The sequence below is a fragment of the Rhineura floridana genome, chromosome 6 (genome assembly GCF_030035675.1).
Source record: "Rhineura floridana isolate rRhiFlo1 chromosome 6, rRhiFlo1.hap2, whole genome shotgun sequence".
In the NCBI taxonomy this organism is placed as follows: domain Eukaryota; kingdom Metazoa; phylum Chordata; class Lepidosauria; order Squamata; family Rhineuridae; genus Rhineura; species Rhineura floridana.
In genome coordinates this window covers 48465676-48481511 of record NC_084485.1, presented here as the reverse complement: position 1 = coordinate 48481511, position 15836 = coordinate 48465676, and the positions used below count along the sequence as shown (strand labels likewise).

General features: G+C 43.6%; 1 protein-coding gene across 6 annotated transcripts in view; it reads left to right on the top strand.

Moving 5' to 3' along the window:
• CHD6 (chromodomain helicase DNA binding protein 6) overlaps nucleotides 1–15836 on the top strand; it is a 181722-nt gene that overhangs the window by 24612 nt on the left and 141274 nt on the right. For 2 of the 6 annotated variants that reach the window (XM_061631712.1, XM_061631715.1), the window contains exon 2: nucleotides 5700–5845. The exons of the other annotated variants lie outside the window; for them this stretch is intronic. The gene's annotated coding sequence lies outside the window, so the exon portion shown is untranslated. The remainder of the gene's footprint in view (nucleotides 1–5699; nucleotides 5846–15836) is intronic. 6 annotated transcript variants of the gene reach the window in all.

Genomic DNA, 15836 nt, shown 5'->3' with positions numbered 1-15836 from the left:
TATTTCATACGGACACACTGTGGATCACCTGAAGGAAGTTTGCGGACCACTGGTGGTCCACCGACCCCCGTTTGGGAACCCCAGGTGTAAAGTGTTCAGTGCTATGTACATTTACAGCAGAATGGATCCTGCAGGCTTTAACTTGGATGCATGATGTTGAACTTTGAGGAGTGTTGTATTCTATGCTGCTTGGTATAGCACATTGGGGAGGAGAGCCTGGCTAGGAGTCCAGTCTGTGCGTTCAAATCCCTGCTTGTGTCTCCTGGGTGTCAAGGGCTAAAGATCATCCCCACAGCGAGTGGTTCAGGGGTTATGTGCCCTGCCACCTTTGCAGCTGTGGGCAAGCTGCATAGTCCCAAGGAACCCAGTTGCCCCCCAGCTTGTGCAGCTGTGGCAAGCTGAGCAGGCCCTAGCCAGCTGGGGAGGACTAGCTTCAGAGGGAGGCAATGGTAAACCCCCTCTGAATACCGCTTACCATGAAAACCCTATTCATAGGATAGCCATAAGTCGGGATCAACTTAAAGGCAGTCCATTTCCATTTTTCTCACAGGTTTGGTCAGATTGATGTTGATTGAGGCCTTGAGACATCCATGATTTTGAGAGCCTCTAGGGGAAAAAAATTCCTACCCCTACAGTATGGAGGTGCATTGTTGAATTTTTTTGCTAAACAACTTTCTTACTGCTCTCTCTGGGGTGGGGGTGAGAAATCATGAGTAGGATTAAGGGACACTTTTACAGGGGTTCGTGCATTTGGAAATTCAACACTCAACAGTTTACATTTGTTTTTAAGGCGATATCTTATTGATTTGTTCTGTGCTGTTCTAAAAAGTGGATGATGGTCTGAGTGAATTATGTTCTTTCCAGGTGTTAATTTTATTTTTAATTTGGGGTGTTGCTGAGTAGTGGTTTTAGGTTTTAAAACGGTGTATTTATTTAAGCCAGTTTTGGACAGGCATTTGCCCAGAAAAGTGGCCTTAAAATATTTTAACTACATTAATAGTACAATATAAAATCAATTTGTGGGTTTAATTATACGTAATTCTTCTTGCTGCTTCTACACTTGTTTATGCTATCCTGACTAATGTACATTCCCATGTACATTAGATGATGTCTTAGTTTGGTCTGCAGCTCGCCAGTACTCTTGTTTGTGATCTCCAGTGTTACACATGGTGAAATGTATTTGTTCCCTTGATGTTGCCAGACCCTCCTCCATGCTCATTACTTATTTGTTTAATGCATTTATATCCTGCGTTTCTTCCATCATGAAACCCAAGGCAGCATACATGGGATTGCCCGGCAGTCTCCCAGCCGTTCACTGATAGGACCCAAAACTGTTTAACTTCTGGGGACTGTACTGTGTGCTAAGTTACTCAATTTTCCTTTTACGCAGATGGAAATATACATAGAACTGTGCTGCCTGGGTCCCACAAGCTATTGTCTGGAGAATGACTCTTTGCTAGCTGATGAAAAGGCAACAGAGCTAAATTTACTTGAGAAAATTGCTGCATACTTGACTATTTCCTTGTACAAGAGATGCTGAGGAAAAGAATGTTGGAGGAGGTTGATCATTGGTAGAACAGTTCTGGATGGAAAAATCAGGATATAGCTTGGAAATACCCCTTGGTTTGAGGAGGATTCCTCTTTAGCATGGAAGACAACCAGGGCTATTTGGACAGCTTGTGTACCTTACATTTCAGTATGTAAGCTCCAACACAACTATTTTCATTGTTGGATGCTGGGGGCCATGTGCTAGTTTACTGGTTAACATGGGGAAAATGCAACTTCATAGAGTTTATGGGGATGGGTGGGTGAGTGGGAATTGTAGACTGTGGGTATTTCTGGGGATACTGCATATTTTGTGCTTCCAAAAAGATTTATTAGGCATGCATATAATAAGAACAGCCTGCTGGACCAGGAATCAAGAACAGCCTGCTGCATGCCAATGGCCCATCTAGTCCAGCATCCTGTTCTCACAGTGGCCAACCAATTGCCCATGGGAAACCTGCAAGCAGGACCTGAATGCAAGAGCATTTCCCTTAATGCAGTTTATAGCAACTGATATTTGGAAGCATACTACCTCCAACTATGGAGAGAGAGCATAGCCATCATGGCAAGTAGCCCTTGATAGTCTTTTCCTCCATGAATTTATCGAATCCTCTTTTAAATCCAGCCAAGTTAGTGGTCATCACTGCCTCTTGTGGGAGCAAATTCCATAGTTCAACTATGTGCTGTGTGAAGAAGTACTTTCTTTTATCTGCCCTGAATCTTCCAACATCCAGCTTCATTGGATGTTCACGAGTTCTAGTGTTATGAGATAGGGAGAAAGACGTTCTCATATCCACTTTCTCCATGCCATGCATACTTTTACACACTTCTATCATGCCATCTCTTACTTGCCTTTTCTCTAAACTAAAAAGTCCCAAATGCTGCAACCTTTCCTCATAGGGGAGTTGCTCCATCCCCTTGATCATTTTGGTTGCCCTTTTCTGAACCCTTTCCAGCTCTAAAATATCCTTTTTGTGATAGGGTGACCAGAACTGTTCACTGTATTCCAAATGCTGCCGCACCATTGATTCATATAACAGCATTATGAGATCGGCAGTTTTATTTTCAAGACCTTTCCTAATGATCGCTAGCATGGACTTTGTCTTTTTCATAGCTGCCATACTGCGTTGACTTCTTCATCGAGCTCTCCACTACGACCCCAAGGTCTCATTCCTGGTCAGTCACTGCCAGTTCAGACCTCATGAGCATATATGTGAAATTAAGATTTTTGGCTCCAATATGCATAACTTTACACTTGTTTACATTGAAGTGCATTTGCCATTTTACTGCCCATTCACTCAATTTGGAGAGGTCTTTTTGAAGCTCTTCAAAATCTCTTTTTGTTTTAACAACCCTGAACAATTTAGTATCATCAGCAAATCTGGCCACTTCACTACTCACCCCTAACTCTAAAGAGTTTATGAACAAGTTAAAAAGCACAGGTCCCAATACCAATCCTTGGGGGGGCTCCACTTTCTACAGCCCTCCATTGGGAGAACTGTCCATTTATTCCTACTCTCTGGTTTCTGTTTCCTTGCCAGTTCCTGATCCACAAGGGGACCTCTGCTCTGATTTCATGATTGCTAAGCTTACTCATGAGTCTTTGGTGACGTACTTTGTCAAAAGCTTTTTGAAAGTCCAAGTACACTATGTAGAACTCAAATGAACTCAGTTGGAAGAAACTTCTGGTTCCCCCCTCCATTTGCTTCCATGAGCAGACTGTAGAATTGTTTTATGGTGGGGTTGGATAACCTGTAGGCTCTCCAGGTGTTGCTGAACTATAACTACCGTCATCCCTGACTATTGGCCATGCTGCCTGGGGCTGATGGGAGTTGTACTGCCCTTGCTTTATGGCAATATTTCACTTGTGTAATTTTTAAGGTTTTTGGTCATGAACTGTCCCATTGTATGTAACTGAAGACATGCTTTATGATGTGGCTCATCAGTTTGGTGTGAAAACATCCTTGAAGACACACAGAAAAGTAAATGAAGTCAAACAAGATTCATAACATTAAGCTTAATTAAGCAGATGGGTGGTGAATGAAAACCAAGTTGAAATATGATGATCCTCCACCCAAAGCATAGGTTATGAAAGCCAATATATGTCTGCATGTAAGGTGCCGCAGCCTTCTACAGAGGACTGGTTAGTAAACTCATCGGCAGTTCTCAACTTCATTAACTGAGTCCTGGTAGCTACAGAACTGCTGTAGTCCATTCTTCTGTTTATTACTGAGTGCCCTTAGGAAGCATAATACTAGTTGGTAGCCTTATGGCTTTTTTAACTTTGCCATCCCAGTGATAAACGTAAATGGAACTTACCTCTTGTCTGCAACAGCTGAAGCTGCTGGGCACTTACTGATTTTTCAAAGCCATTGATTACTAATGCATCAGTCTCAGACACATTTAAAGTTCCCTTACAGAATCTGGTTGGCCCTGTCTGTCTGCTTCCCACCAAATAGTCTCTTTTTCATCTTTTAGCATAACTTCTTTGTTGAGATAATGAACTTTTTTAACAGAAGGAAAAACCTTCTCTGTGCCCCCCCCCAGTTGGGTGTTCAGTGGATGGTGTACAGGGTGTTTGTAGCTGTTTAAAGAAATATGTGTGTATATTACTTAAAAGAATAAGAAATAGAATAAGCACTTACAATCCTATGAAGTATCTTCTTGAATTAAAATATACATTATTGAGCTTTAAAGTAATGGCTGTGTTCGAACAACACATATACTACAAACCAGACTTTGCCAATCTGGTGCCCTCCAGCTGTTTAGCTGGGGCTGATGGGAGTTGTTGTCCAAAATAGCTGGAGGGCACTAGATTGGCGAAAGCTGCCATAAAGCATGGGTTACCATGAATTAGCTGCTAGTGCACTCTGCCAAATTATTCATATAGTGTTCTTCCCCAACTGCCCGGGGTGGGGGAATGGGAAATATTGCTGTGAACAAACAAAAAACGTGTAGCCTTTGCTATAAAAGGAAAACCGTCTTCACATTATTGTGCAGGTTAAGAAGACAACATTGATTCTAATGACAAAACTCAGAAAGTGAACGTGTGTATAATTTAAAACAGAGTACCAACTGAAGGATCAATTTAAAATAGGATTTTATAGTTATATACATATCACTTTCACAGTTAAAATACCAAGCAACATATGTCCATTATGATAAGGCACAAGGTGCTATGACTGCAATCAAAATATTATGCAACTTGTTAACTCAGTTATAATGCAACTTATATCCTTTACCACATCAGAGAATTTTCAGTGCAAATTTGCCTTGTTTGCATAGGAAAATCTTCTGGAAAATTTTGAATTGGACGCTCACCTAACTATCCATGCACCACTGGTGGTCCAAGAGCTTCATTCAGGCAATCTACAGAAACTTGTGGGACAGTTATATCGGTCCTTTGCCGTGCAATGATTTTTTTTCTGATAATGGAGATTACAGAATAGGCACATTCATAGCATCAGAAATGCAATACAATAATTATTAAAACATAAATTATATGTATGCTTTTATTTGTAGAACAAAAGAAGTGTATTTAATAGTCTGTTGAGACCTCCAGCAATTTTCAAATGACTGGGCGAAGTGGGTAGGATTTTGAGGTTTGCTACTTGCACATGATTCTTACAAAATTTTTCTTCTTTCTGAAAAGATTGTTTTCCCCTGCTTTGCAGCAATGACCTCCACTCACCACAGTGAAGTAAAGGCCTGTTGTAGCTGGAGGAGCAATCCTGCTGTTTTGGTCCTTGAAGAAAACTTGCATAGCAAAGATTTTTCTGCTAAATTTCCAGAACAGGGCTGAGTGAGAGATACTGAATGGTGTAGACGTTTTGCTAAATGGGAACAGCATATGTCGCAAGGGTGCTGGAAAAGTTAAAAATATGGCAGAACCAATGAATCACTGATGCCACATGATTAAATTTAGCACTCTGTAGTCTCTTTTAAAATGAAAAACAAAAGATTTAGTAATTGATTTCCCAGCTGCATAGTGTCTACTTCAGACACTATGTTATGGGCTTCCTGTGTCCCTGCTCATTTGGATATTGTGCTTGGTATGGCATTGGAGATGGCATTTACAACCGTGATTGATTATGCTTGCTTTGAAATCTATAATGGTAATTGTACTCTACTGATCACTTTATATCTTTCGGCAGCCTTTGATACTGTTGATGGTGGAAGATCTGCTGCACGTTTACAAGAGCAACTCTGGAATGGTTCTGGTTGTTGTTTGAAGGAACACCCCCTCCCCCCCAGGATGGTGTAATAGCATCTTGAAAGATCTTCTTTTGTCCTCCTACTTGTAAGATACATATAAGATCTCTGGGTAAAATGGAGTGAAAATTTATTGTGCCACGCATAGGCTCTGCTCTAGCTTCTTTTACTGTCTGATATGGCCCTGTAGTTTCAGTGCTTGCTTCAGATCCATCTGTGGAAAAGGCCTTAATTGCAGATAAGCTGATGAGGGAAAGTAAAAGTAAAGAAATTGTGATCTGGAGGTCATACGTGGATCTAAAAAGATAAAGTTTAGCCTTCCTTTACCAGCTTTGTGACATTGGCAAGGGGCTTTTGGATTTGTTGCTAAGCTTTTGCTTTTGTAGAAAGTGGTGTTCCACTTTGCATGTTGTGTTTTGTTGCTTTCTCATTTTCTGGCAACTTCTAATGGCAGTTGTACAGGTTACCTAACAGAGGTGTGTGCACACAACCATACATACTTGCATAGAATGAGTCAGCCTGCCTTCTGACTTGCAATGCTCTGTCCCATCTGCTCATGAGTGAACATTGAAACTTATCCTACAATGCAAAGATAATATACCTGTGGTTTCCAGCCTTCATGAGTATGGGACCCCCTTTGTAAACGCAAACATTTTTGCGACCCCCGCATGGTAATTGTTGTAATTTTAGTCTCTGTTAATTGAAAAAATACATAATGAAAAGTTAAATAATGTCACTTTTTATTCATCACAACAACAAATATGATGATATTTATTACCTGCCCTTCACCAGAAGGTCCCAAGACTGGTTACAGCGATGTAAGGAACTTTTAACAAATTTGAAAGGGAAGGAAAGGAAGGAGATAAAAGTAAACCTTCCAAAGTGGTGAGCAGAGTCTGGTTGATGCTAGGGCATTTGGACTCTGGTTTTAACTGTTCCATCTGTATATAGTGATGCCTCATCTTCAGTACTCGGCTCAGGAAACTCCATATGACGCCCCCCCCCCCAATGCAGTGCAGGCTTGCTAGTTGGTGTTGCATAGACTAGCCATTAATTAATTTTTTAAAATTAATAAATAATTATTCTCTTGGCTCTTTGTAACCCTCCTAGGATGATTTTGTGAACCCCCCCCCGGGGGGGCATCCCCCAGGTTGGGAACCACCGTGTTACACTGTAGCATGAATATATAAATCCTGATTTGGTAACTCTGATTTCATGCATACAGTTTTATGGCCTGACTGAACTGAGATAAACAATAGATTGAGAAGTTGGCCTAATGTGAGATGCTCCTAGGGATATGCAGATGGGACTGTCTTCAATAAAACCTCTTTATGACAATAGAACAAACCCTGTATTTAGAGGGAATTGGAAATGAGTGATATCACCAGTGGGGAGACCCAAGGTAGAAAGATGACCTGTTCTCCAGAATAGTCCGTATTACAGGGGTCACTAATGTGGCACTCAAGGGCGCCATTGTACCTGCCAGTACCTCCTATGGAGTGCAGGAAAGGTCTCAGTAAATATTCCTTGAAAACTGTTCCTGTTTGCGTTGGCTCAGGCTCTTTCACATTCTACATTGAACATGCCCCCGTAAACATGTTCACGTTACATTGAATGCCAGACATCTGCTCTCTCATCCATACTGAACCAAGGAAAGGTACAGAGAGCTTCTCGCTGTGAGTGAGTGTTGCAGCAGCTAGCATAGGCGCCTTTTCCCTCATTGATGCAGCGGCTGATGTGGGGGGCAAGCCCACAGTATTTTGTCATCTTGTGTCTTTCTTTTCTATCAGATGTGGCAGCAATTTAATGTCATGCCATACCCCCCATGGTAGCCATTTGTGTCATGCTGTGCCTCCACTGCAGCCTGGAGCATGTTATCAAAATCCAGATGTGCCCACTGGCCCAAAAGGGTTGGGGACCCCTGCTGTACTGCATGCAGAAGGCCCTGGGTTCAATACCTGAAATTTCTAATGAGAGAGTTCTTGGGCAGAAGGGCTAGGAAAGACCCTCTGTCAAGTTCTTGGAGAGCTGCTGTCAGTGGTAGTAGGTAGTACTGGAGTAGAGGGGCCAATGGACTAACTCTGTATGGGGCATCTTCATAAACTGTTGCCCCAGTAGGTAGCCAGTGGGCCACATGAAGCGATCCAAAAGTCTCCAGCCAGCCCTCAATCCTATCCTCTTTTTTCCTTCCCATTTTTCAGGGTTGGAAGCCACCAAGAACTAGTCAGTCAAGCAGAAACAGGCAATGTGGGCTGTTGCTCTATGCTTAGGCAGTGAGTGGCTCTAGTTGAGGCAGGTCGGTGGTGACAGCTTTATAGGAGCAGGCAGAATCCTATTGGCCCTTTGCATCACCTGATTTTTGCAGCACTATCCTCTGGTCATCTGTAGCAGTGGTGCTGAATTGAAGCATATAGGAGATGCAAAGCTTCCTCCTTGGACTAAGGCATTTGGGTTCTGTTGCTAGAGTCTGGCTTCAAGGCTACTATTGCTCTTTCTCCCACATCCTTCTCTGCTGCTTGTGCTTTTTCTGGACCTATAGACTAGCACACAGAATATCATAAGGAAGCTTGATGGCTGGAACAGACAACCATCCCTGACAGCATGCACGTAGGACAGGCAGTGGCCCTTGTAGTGATGTATCAGAAGGCAGTCTGGCTTGCTTCCTCGTTTAGTTGAGTAAAGTGGCCTGTACTGCTGCTTTGTACCATGAGAAGTAGCACTAAGAAAGTGGTCTGTGATGCAGCTTTGGAGCATGAGCAGTATTATTAAGAAACGTGGCAGCTGGGGCTGGCATGCTAGCAGATTAAAATGTGCATAGGGCAGGAGGTGGCTCCGGACACCCTGTTGGTCTGCGCTGTATTTTTGTTGAGTAAAACTCCTGGCTGTCACCATTTTGTGGCATGCACAGCAATATAAGAAAGATAGTGGCAGCAGCCCACTTTCTACCTTTTTCCTTGGTGCAAATATGTGGCTCTTTCCTTCCTGCTGCTCCCCTCACATACGCCTTCCCCTGTTCACCAAGAACCATTTGCAGATGCATTATTAAAATGGTTGCACGGGCAGCCTGTATTGTGGCTAAATGAATGCTTGCTAAGGGGTAGTTCTTTGATCTATTACAAGTTTAGACATGTGGTGCTCTCTCCTCATGATTGGCAAGCATTGAAACTCATATATTTTGCCCTATGTTTTGACTATGGAGATGAATCTTGTAAACAGGCATCTGTTTGTTTATTTTTTGATGGTGTCTTTGAAGCCCACTGTATCCTTTGAGCTTAGGGCAGGTTACGATAGATATATAGATTTATTATTGTTGTATGTATGTATTTTATTTCATTTATGAATCACTTCCTATGAGGCATCCTGAAGTGATTTACAATACAATAAAAACATGTATAGAAAAATGGAAATAGACTGCCTTCAAGTTGATCCTGACTTACGGACACCCTGTAAGTCTCCATGGTAAGCGATATTCAGAGGTGGTTTCCCATTGCCCTCCTCTGAGGCTGAGAGGCAGTGACTGGCCCAAGGTCACCCAGTGAGCTTCATGGCTGTGTGGGGATTCGAACCCTGGTCTCCCAGGTCGTAATCCAACACTCTAATCACTAGACCACACTGGCTCTCGCATATACAGAACAGTGTTGATAAATATCTAGATTGAATTCCCCTATTCTAAAATTTCCACTATCTTCTTAATTCCCATCTTCCAATAAACAGAAGTGAGGAGCCTGTGGCCCTTTAGATGTTGTACAACTCTCAATTCCCATCAGTCCCATCAGCCAGCATGGCCAATAGTCAGGGATAATGAGAGTTGTAGTCTGACAGCAACTGAAGGGGCCACAGGTTTTCCATGTAAACCTGCTTTATTTAACATATTTTAATCATTAAATCCAAATAAACTTGCGTAAGGTAAACTGAATGCATTCAGCTTTCCTTGGTGGTTACCTTGCCATTGAATTATAATGTCATTTATTTTAAAGGGCAGTGAACACACAGATGCACTGTCCCAGCCTACTTTCCCTGGGGCCATCACATTTCTGCGTGCATGCTGGCTGTGAGCCCTGTGCTTTGTTCGCCTTCCTGCCCTTGCTGCTGAGCTGCTGTTTTGTTTTCTAGTTGGCACAAATCACTGCATTCCTCTTTGTACCCCAACAATAAAGGGAAGGTGAGGCATAGGGGAAAGAGACTGCCAAGAAAACAGGGGCTATTGGCTTCCTAGGGGGCTTGGGCCACATCCTGTGGCTGTCTGCTAGGCTTTGTGGCTCTGATTCCTGAAGCAGCGAAGTGAGAGCACACCAGAGCTGCTTTCTTGCTCTGCCACTCTGGAGTTTCAGCTTGGATTCCCACAGCAAATGCACACCTCCCACTCCATAGAAGAGCCCAGCAGCTATAGTATAGACGTAAACAAAACGCTGCAGAATGCTGGGGAGAAGGTTTGCTTCCTTCATATTGGAAGGTGCTGAATTATCTCTCGTCAGTGCTGCAAAACGCACCTGTCCCTCTCTCCTTTCAAGCATCTTAGCAAATTCTGGGGAAGGGGAAGAGACATTCCTCTGTGGAATTGCGGGCATGGCTGGCTGCATCTTTCACAGAGAATCCCTCCCTCCCACTTCCCTTCAGACCCCTGGAATGTTGTTGTTTGAGTTCCCACTGGATTGCACCACAGATACCTTGCTTTCAAGCTGCAGCCGTTCTTTTGCTGGCCACGACGTGTCCAACTGAGCAGCCCTAGCTGTGAACAAAAGCTGAGTTTTCCTTTAGATTGGAGATGCTGTACGCATCTCTTCTTACTTCAGGGAATCGGAGAAGGGCAACAAGACAGGTGGCGATGCTTCTAGTCATGTACATTAATTAACAGCCCTGTTGCCTGCCAAAATCTCTTCTGTTGCAGCTACACCTGCAGGCTCCTGTTAAAAGTACTAACCTGGCCAGGTTATTGTTTTGCATATAGACCCAAGGTTGGGCAAGGTTTCCCGTGCTGTGGGTTGCATTAGAAATGCATTGTAAGACCCAAATATCATGTGTAAGCATGTGATTTAGTTATTAATTTTTGTTTTAAATATTTGTAAGCAAACCAATTTTTTAATTTTTTTCCGTTTAAAAATGATACCCTCCTTTCCCAAAAGCTCTGAGGAGGCTAACTGAGTTGGCACAAATCACTGCATTCCTCTTTGTACCCCAACAATAAAGGGAAGGTGAGGCATAGGGGAAAGGGACTGCCAAGAAAACAGGGGCTATTGGCTTCCTAGGGGGCTTGGGCCACATCCTGTGTCTGTCTGCTAGGCTTTGTGGCTCTGATTCCTGAAGCAGCGAAGTGAGAGCACACCAGAGCTGCTTTCTTGCTCTGCCACTCTGGAGTTTCTGGAGTTTACTCTGGAGTAAAGCACCAAAAATGTCAAATTACAAAACTATAAAAAGAGGGGGAAGACAAAACATGACCCACCATAACAGCAATGTGCGACAAAAACCTGAAAAATATCAGCAGCTAAAATGCCCAGATTTATAACAGAAGATGATATAAATCAATAAAAACGCATCAAGGAAAGCTGTAATGCTGCAAATCAACAGTAAGCCATGATCAAAGGTCAGCTCAAAGAGCCAGTTTTTTTCTCCCAAATGAAAAAAAGAAAATTAACGATGGGGAGCAGGTGAATATCCCTCAGCATTCTAGAGCATAGGGGCCACAACTGAAAACACCCTGTCTGCATTTCATCCAAGTTCCAGGTTGTTTAGGGCTGTAAATATTTGAACCAGTCCATTGAATCCAGCTCAGAAATTAGCAGGTATCCAATACATATCAGATAGTACTGGAGGTATATGCTCCATCTGTCTCATCCGTGACCGTAGTCTGGTGGTAGTATTTTAGTTGCACATAATTAATGTAGTTTTGGATATTGGTGTAATGAACATGGAGCCACAGTTATTAGACTTCGCTTGTACCGTGAAACTTATTCTGAAATGATTACCTCAAATGCAGAATTTAAAATGAGATTGTTGCTGAAAATCTTTGGTCCTACTATCAGGTTTGAGATATTAAAGGTAAAAATGTTGCAGCTGACTGATGGTTCCAGCATCCATTGGATGTTGGAATATAATCTTTAGCTTCCACTGAATTACGGTATTGGAAGCATTTCTCCATAGAGTCTGTGCACGAGTGTGCTGGATTGCTTGCAAGATTACTTGTGCTTTCCTGTTTGGCTTGTGTGTGCAAGTCCTCCTGTCATTATGATTGGAAGTGATTGTGGATCCATTTTATGGAATAAAAGATGTGACACTAAAGTCAGTCCTGATGGTTTAAGTGACTACAGTTTTTGTGCACAAGTGTAGAATGTATCATGTAAATGGGGAAGCCATTCAGGGACCAGTTAGAGTAGCAGTTGGGGGGGGGCTGGAGAGGTTGCCAGGTGACTTTTTCTTGTGTAGAAAATTGGACAAGAAATATAGGAAAAAGTTTTTAAAAAATTCAGAATCTGGCAGTTGTTATGTACCTTCAAGTTGACTATGACTTATGGCGACCCTATGAATCGGCGACCTCCAAGAGCATCTGCTCCACGAGCTAGAGGGAGCCCCAGCTGACGAAGCGTCAAGGCGAGTTAAGCAGCAGAGCGAGTTCGGCAGCAGGGCGAGGAGGCCAGGGCCCCCCACTCTGCCCGTCTGTTCCCTGACCTCAACTAAACCGCAGTCTCCAACCCATTGACGTAATAAACCTTAAACAAAACTATGCAGGTAAGAAGCCAGCAGGGGTGTGGGGGCTTTCCAGTGTTTTGCACCACCTGCAGCATGTACGACTATCTGCCTGTTGGACAGAAGTCGTGGGTATGCTCTCGGTGCAATGAGCTCCTGGCTCTCCGGGAACGACTTCATTTCCTTGAGGCCAAGGTGGCGGACCTGGAAAAGCTGAGAGAGGCAGAGAGGTGTGTGGAGGAGGCCTTCAGGGACGTTATAGCTGTGTCCCACTCCAACGATGATAGCTCTCCTGCTATCATGGACAACGATGGTCTCGGGGAAGGAGAGCATCCAGCTGAGAAAGAGGGAAACGATCCCTTAGAAGGGACCCATTCCTTGGGGGATGAGCAGCTATCCTCTCGTGCCGAGGATATATCTCCAGGGGGTGGAGGGATCCTTGTAGTGGGTGATTCGATCATTAGGAACATAGACAGTGGGGTGTGTGATGGGCGTGTAGACCGCAAGGTGTTTTGCCTGCCTGGTGCGAAGGTTGCGGATATCGCCCGTCGTTTAGATAGTTTGGTAGACAGTGCTGGGAAGGAGTCAGTGGTCGTGGTGCACGTTGGCACCAACGACATGGGGAAATGCAGCCGTGAGGTCCTGGAAGCAAAATTTAGGTTGCTAGGTAGGATGCTGAAAGCCAGGACCTCCAAGGTGGCTTTCTCTGAAATGCTACCGGTTCCACGCGCAGGACCAGCCAGACAGGCCCAGCTTCACAGTCTCAATGCGTGGATGAGACGATGGTGTCGGGTGGAAGGGTTTGGATTTGTTAGGCACTGGGGAACATTTTGGGACAAGCCGGGCCTGTACAAAAGGGACGGGCTCCACTTGAACCAGAATGGAACCAGACTGCTGGCACTTAAAATTAAAAAGGTGGCAGAGCAGCTTTTAAACTGACTGAGGGGGGAAACCCGACAGGAGCTGAGAAAGGTCCGGTTCGGAATAAACCTCCCCCCTGGGATAAAAACCAAAGAAATGATGAAATTTTAAAAGGGGTAGGCCTAGAAGTAGGCATTGTGAGAGCAGGGGCACAGGATATAAATTCAGAAGAGCAAAATTACCACAGGCCTAACCACAAGTGCCAAAGACACTTGAAGAGAGACACTGCTTACAAGTGCCTGTACGCTAATGCTAGGAGCCTGCGAACCAAGATGGGAGAACTGGAGTGCTTGGTCTTAGAGAAGAGCATTGATATAGTGAGCATAACGGAGACCTGGTGGAATGGAGAAAACCAGTGGGATACGGTTATCCCTGGATATAAACTATATCGGAAGGACAGGGAAGGACGTATTGGTGGGGGAGTCGCTCTATACATGAAAGAAGGCATTGAATCCAGCAAGCTCGAAACCCCAAAAGAGGCGGACTCCTCCAGAGAATCGTTGTGGGTGGTGATACCATGCCCCAGGAGGGACTTAATACTGGGAACGATCTATCGTCCCCCTGATCAAAATGCTCAGGGAGACCTTGGGATGAGATATGAAATTGAGGAAGCATCCAAACTAGGAAATGTGGTAGTAATGGGTGACTTCAACTACCCGGACATAGACTGGCTGCATATGTGTTCCAGTCATGACAAAGAAGCAAAGTTTCTAGATATTCTAAATGACTATTCCCTAGACCAGTTGGTCATGGAACCGACCAGAGGGACGGCAACCCTGGACTTAATCCTCAGTGGGGACCGGGACCTGGTGCAAGATGTAAGTGTTGTTGAACCGATTGGGAGCAGTGACCACAGTGCTATTAAATTAAACATACATGTAAATGGCCAATTGCCAAGAAAATCCAACACAGTCACATTTGACTTCAAAAGAGGAAACTTCACAAAAATGAGGGGATTGGTAAAAAGAAAGCTGAAAAACAAAGTCCAGAGGGTCACATCACTCGAAAATGCTTGGAAGTTGTTTAAAAACACTATATTAGAAGCTCAACTGGAGTGCATACCGCAGATCAGAAAAGGTACCACCAGGGCCAAGAAGATGCCAGCATGGTTAACGAGCAAAGTCAAGGAAGCTCTTAGAGGCAAAAAGTCTTCCTTCAAAAAATGGAAGTCTTGTCCAAATGAAGAAAATAAAAAAGAACACAAACTCTGGCAAAAGAAATGCAAGAAGACAATAAGGGATGCTAAAAAAGAATTTGAGGAGCACATTGCTAAGAACATAAAAACCAACAACAAAAAATTCTATAAATACATTCAAAGCAGGAGACCATCTAGGGAGACAATTGGACCCTTGGATGATAAGGGAGTCAAAGGTGTACTAAAGAACGATAAGGAGATTGCAGAGAAGCTAAATGAATTCTTTGCATCTGTCTTCACAGTGGAAGATATAGGGCAGATCCCTGAACCTGAACTAACATTTGCAGGAAGGGATTCTGAGGAACTGAGACAAATAGTGGTAACGAGAGAGGAAGTTCTAGGCTTAATGGACAATATAAAAACTGACAAATCACCGGGCCCGGATGGCATCCACCCGAGAGTTCTCAAAGAACTCAAATGTGAAATTGCTGATCTGCTAACTAAAATTTGTAACTTGTCCCTCAGGTCCTCCTCCGTGCCTGAGGACTGGAAAGTGGCAAATGTAACGCCAATATTCAAAAAGGGATCCAGAGGGGATCCCGGAAATTACAGGCCAGTTAGCTTAACTTCTGTCCCTGGAAAACTGGTAGAAAGTATGATTAAAGCTAGATTAACTAAGCACATAGAAGAACAAGCCTTGCTGAAGCAGAGCCAGCATGGCTTCTGCAAGGGAAAGTCCTGTCTCAGTAACCTATTAGAATTCTTTGAGAGTGTCAACAAGCATATAGATAGAGGTGATCCAGTGGACATAGTGTACTTAGACTTTCAAAAAGCGTTTGACAAGGTACCTCACCAAAGGCTTCTGAGGAAGCTTAGCAGTCATGGAATAAGAGGAGAGGTCCTCTTGTGGATAAGAAATTGGTTAAGAAGCAGAAAGCAGAGAGTAGGAATAAACGGACAGTTCTCCCAATGGAGGGCTGTAGAAAGTGGAGTCCCTCAAGGATCGGTATTGGCACCTGTACTTTTCAACTTGTTCATTAATGACCTAGAATTAGGAGTGAGCAGTGAAGTGGCCAAGTTTGCTGATGACACTAAATTGTTCAGGGTTGTTAAAACAAAAAGGGATTGCGAAGAGCTCCAAAAAGACCTCTCCAAACTGAGTGAATGGGCAGAAAAATGGCAAATGCAATTCAATATAAACAAGTGTAAAATTATGCATATTGGAGCAAAAAATCTTAATTTCACATATACGCTCATGGGGTCTGAACTGGCGGTGACCGACCAGGAGAGAGACCTCAGGGTTGTAGTGGACAGCACGATGAAAATGTCGACCCAGTGTGCG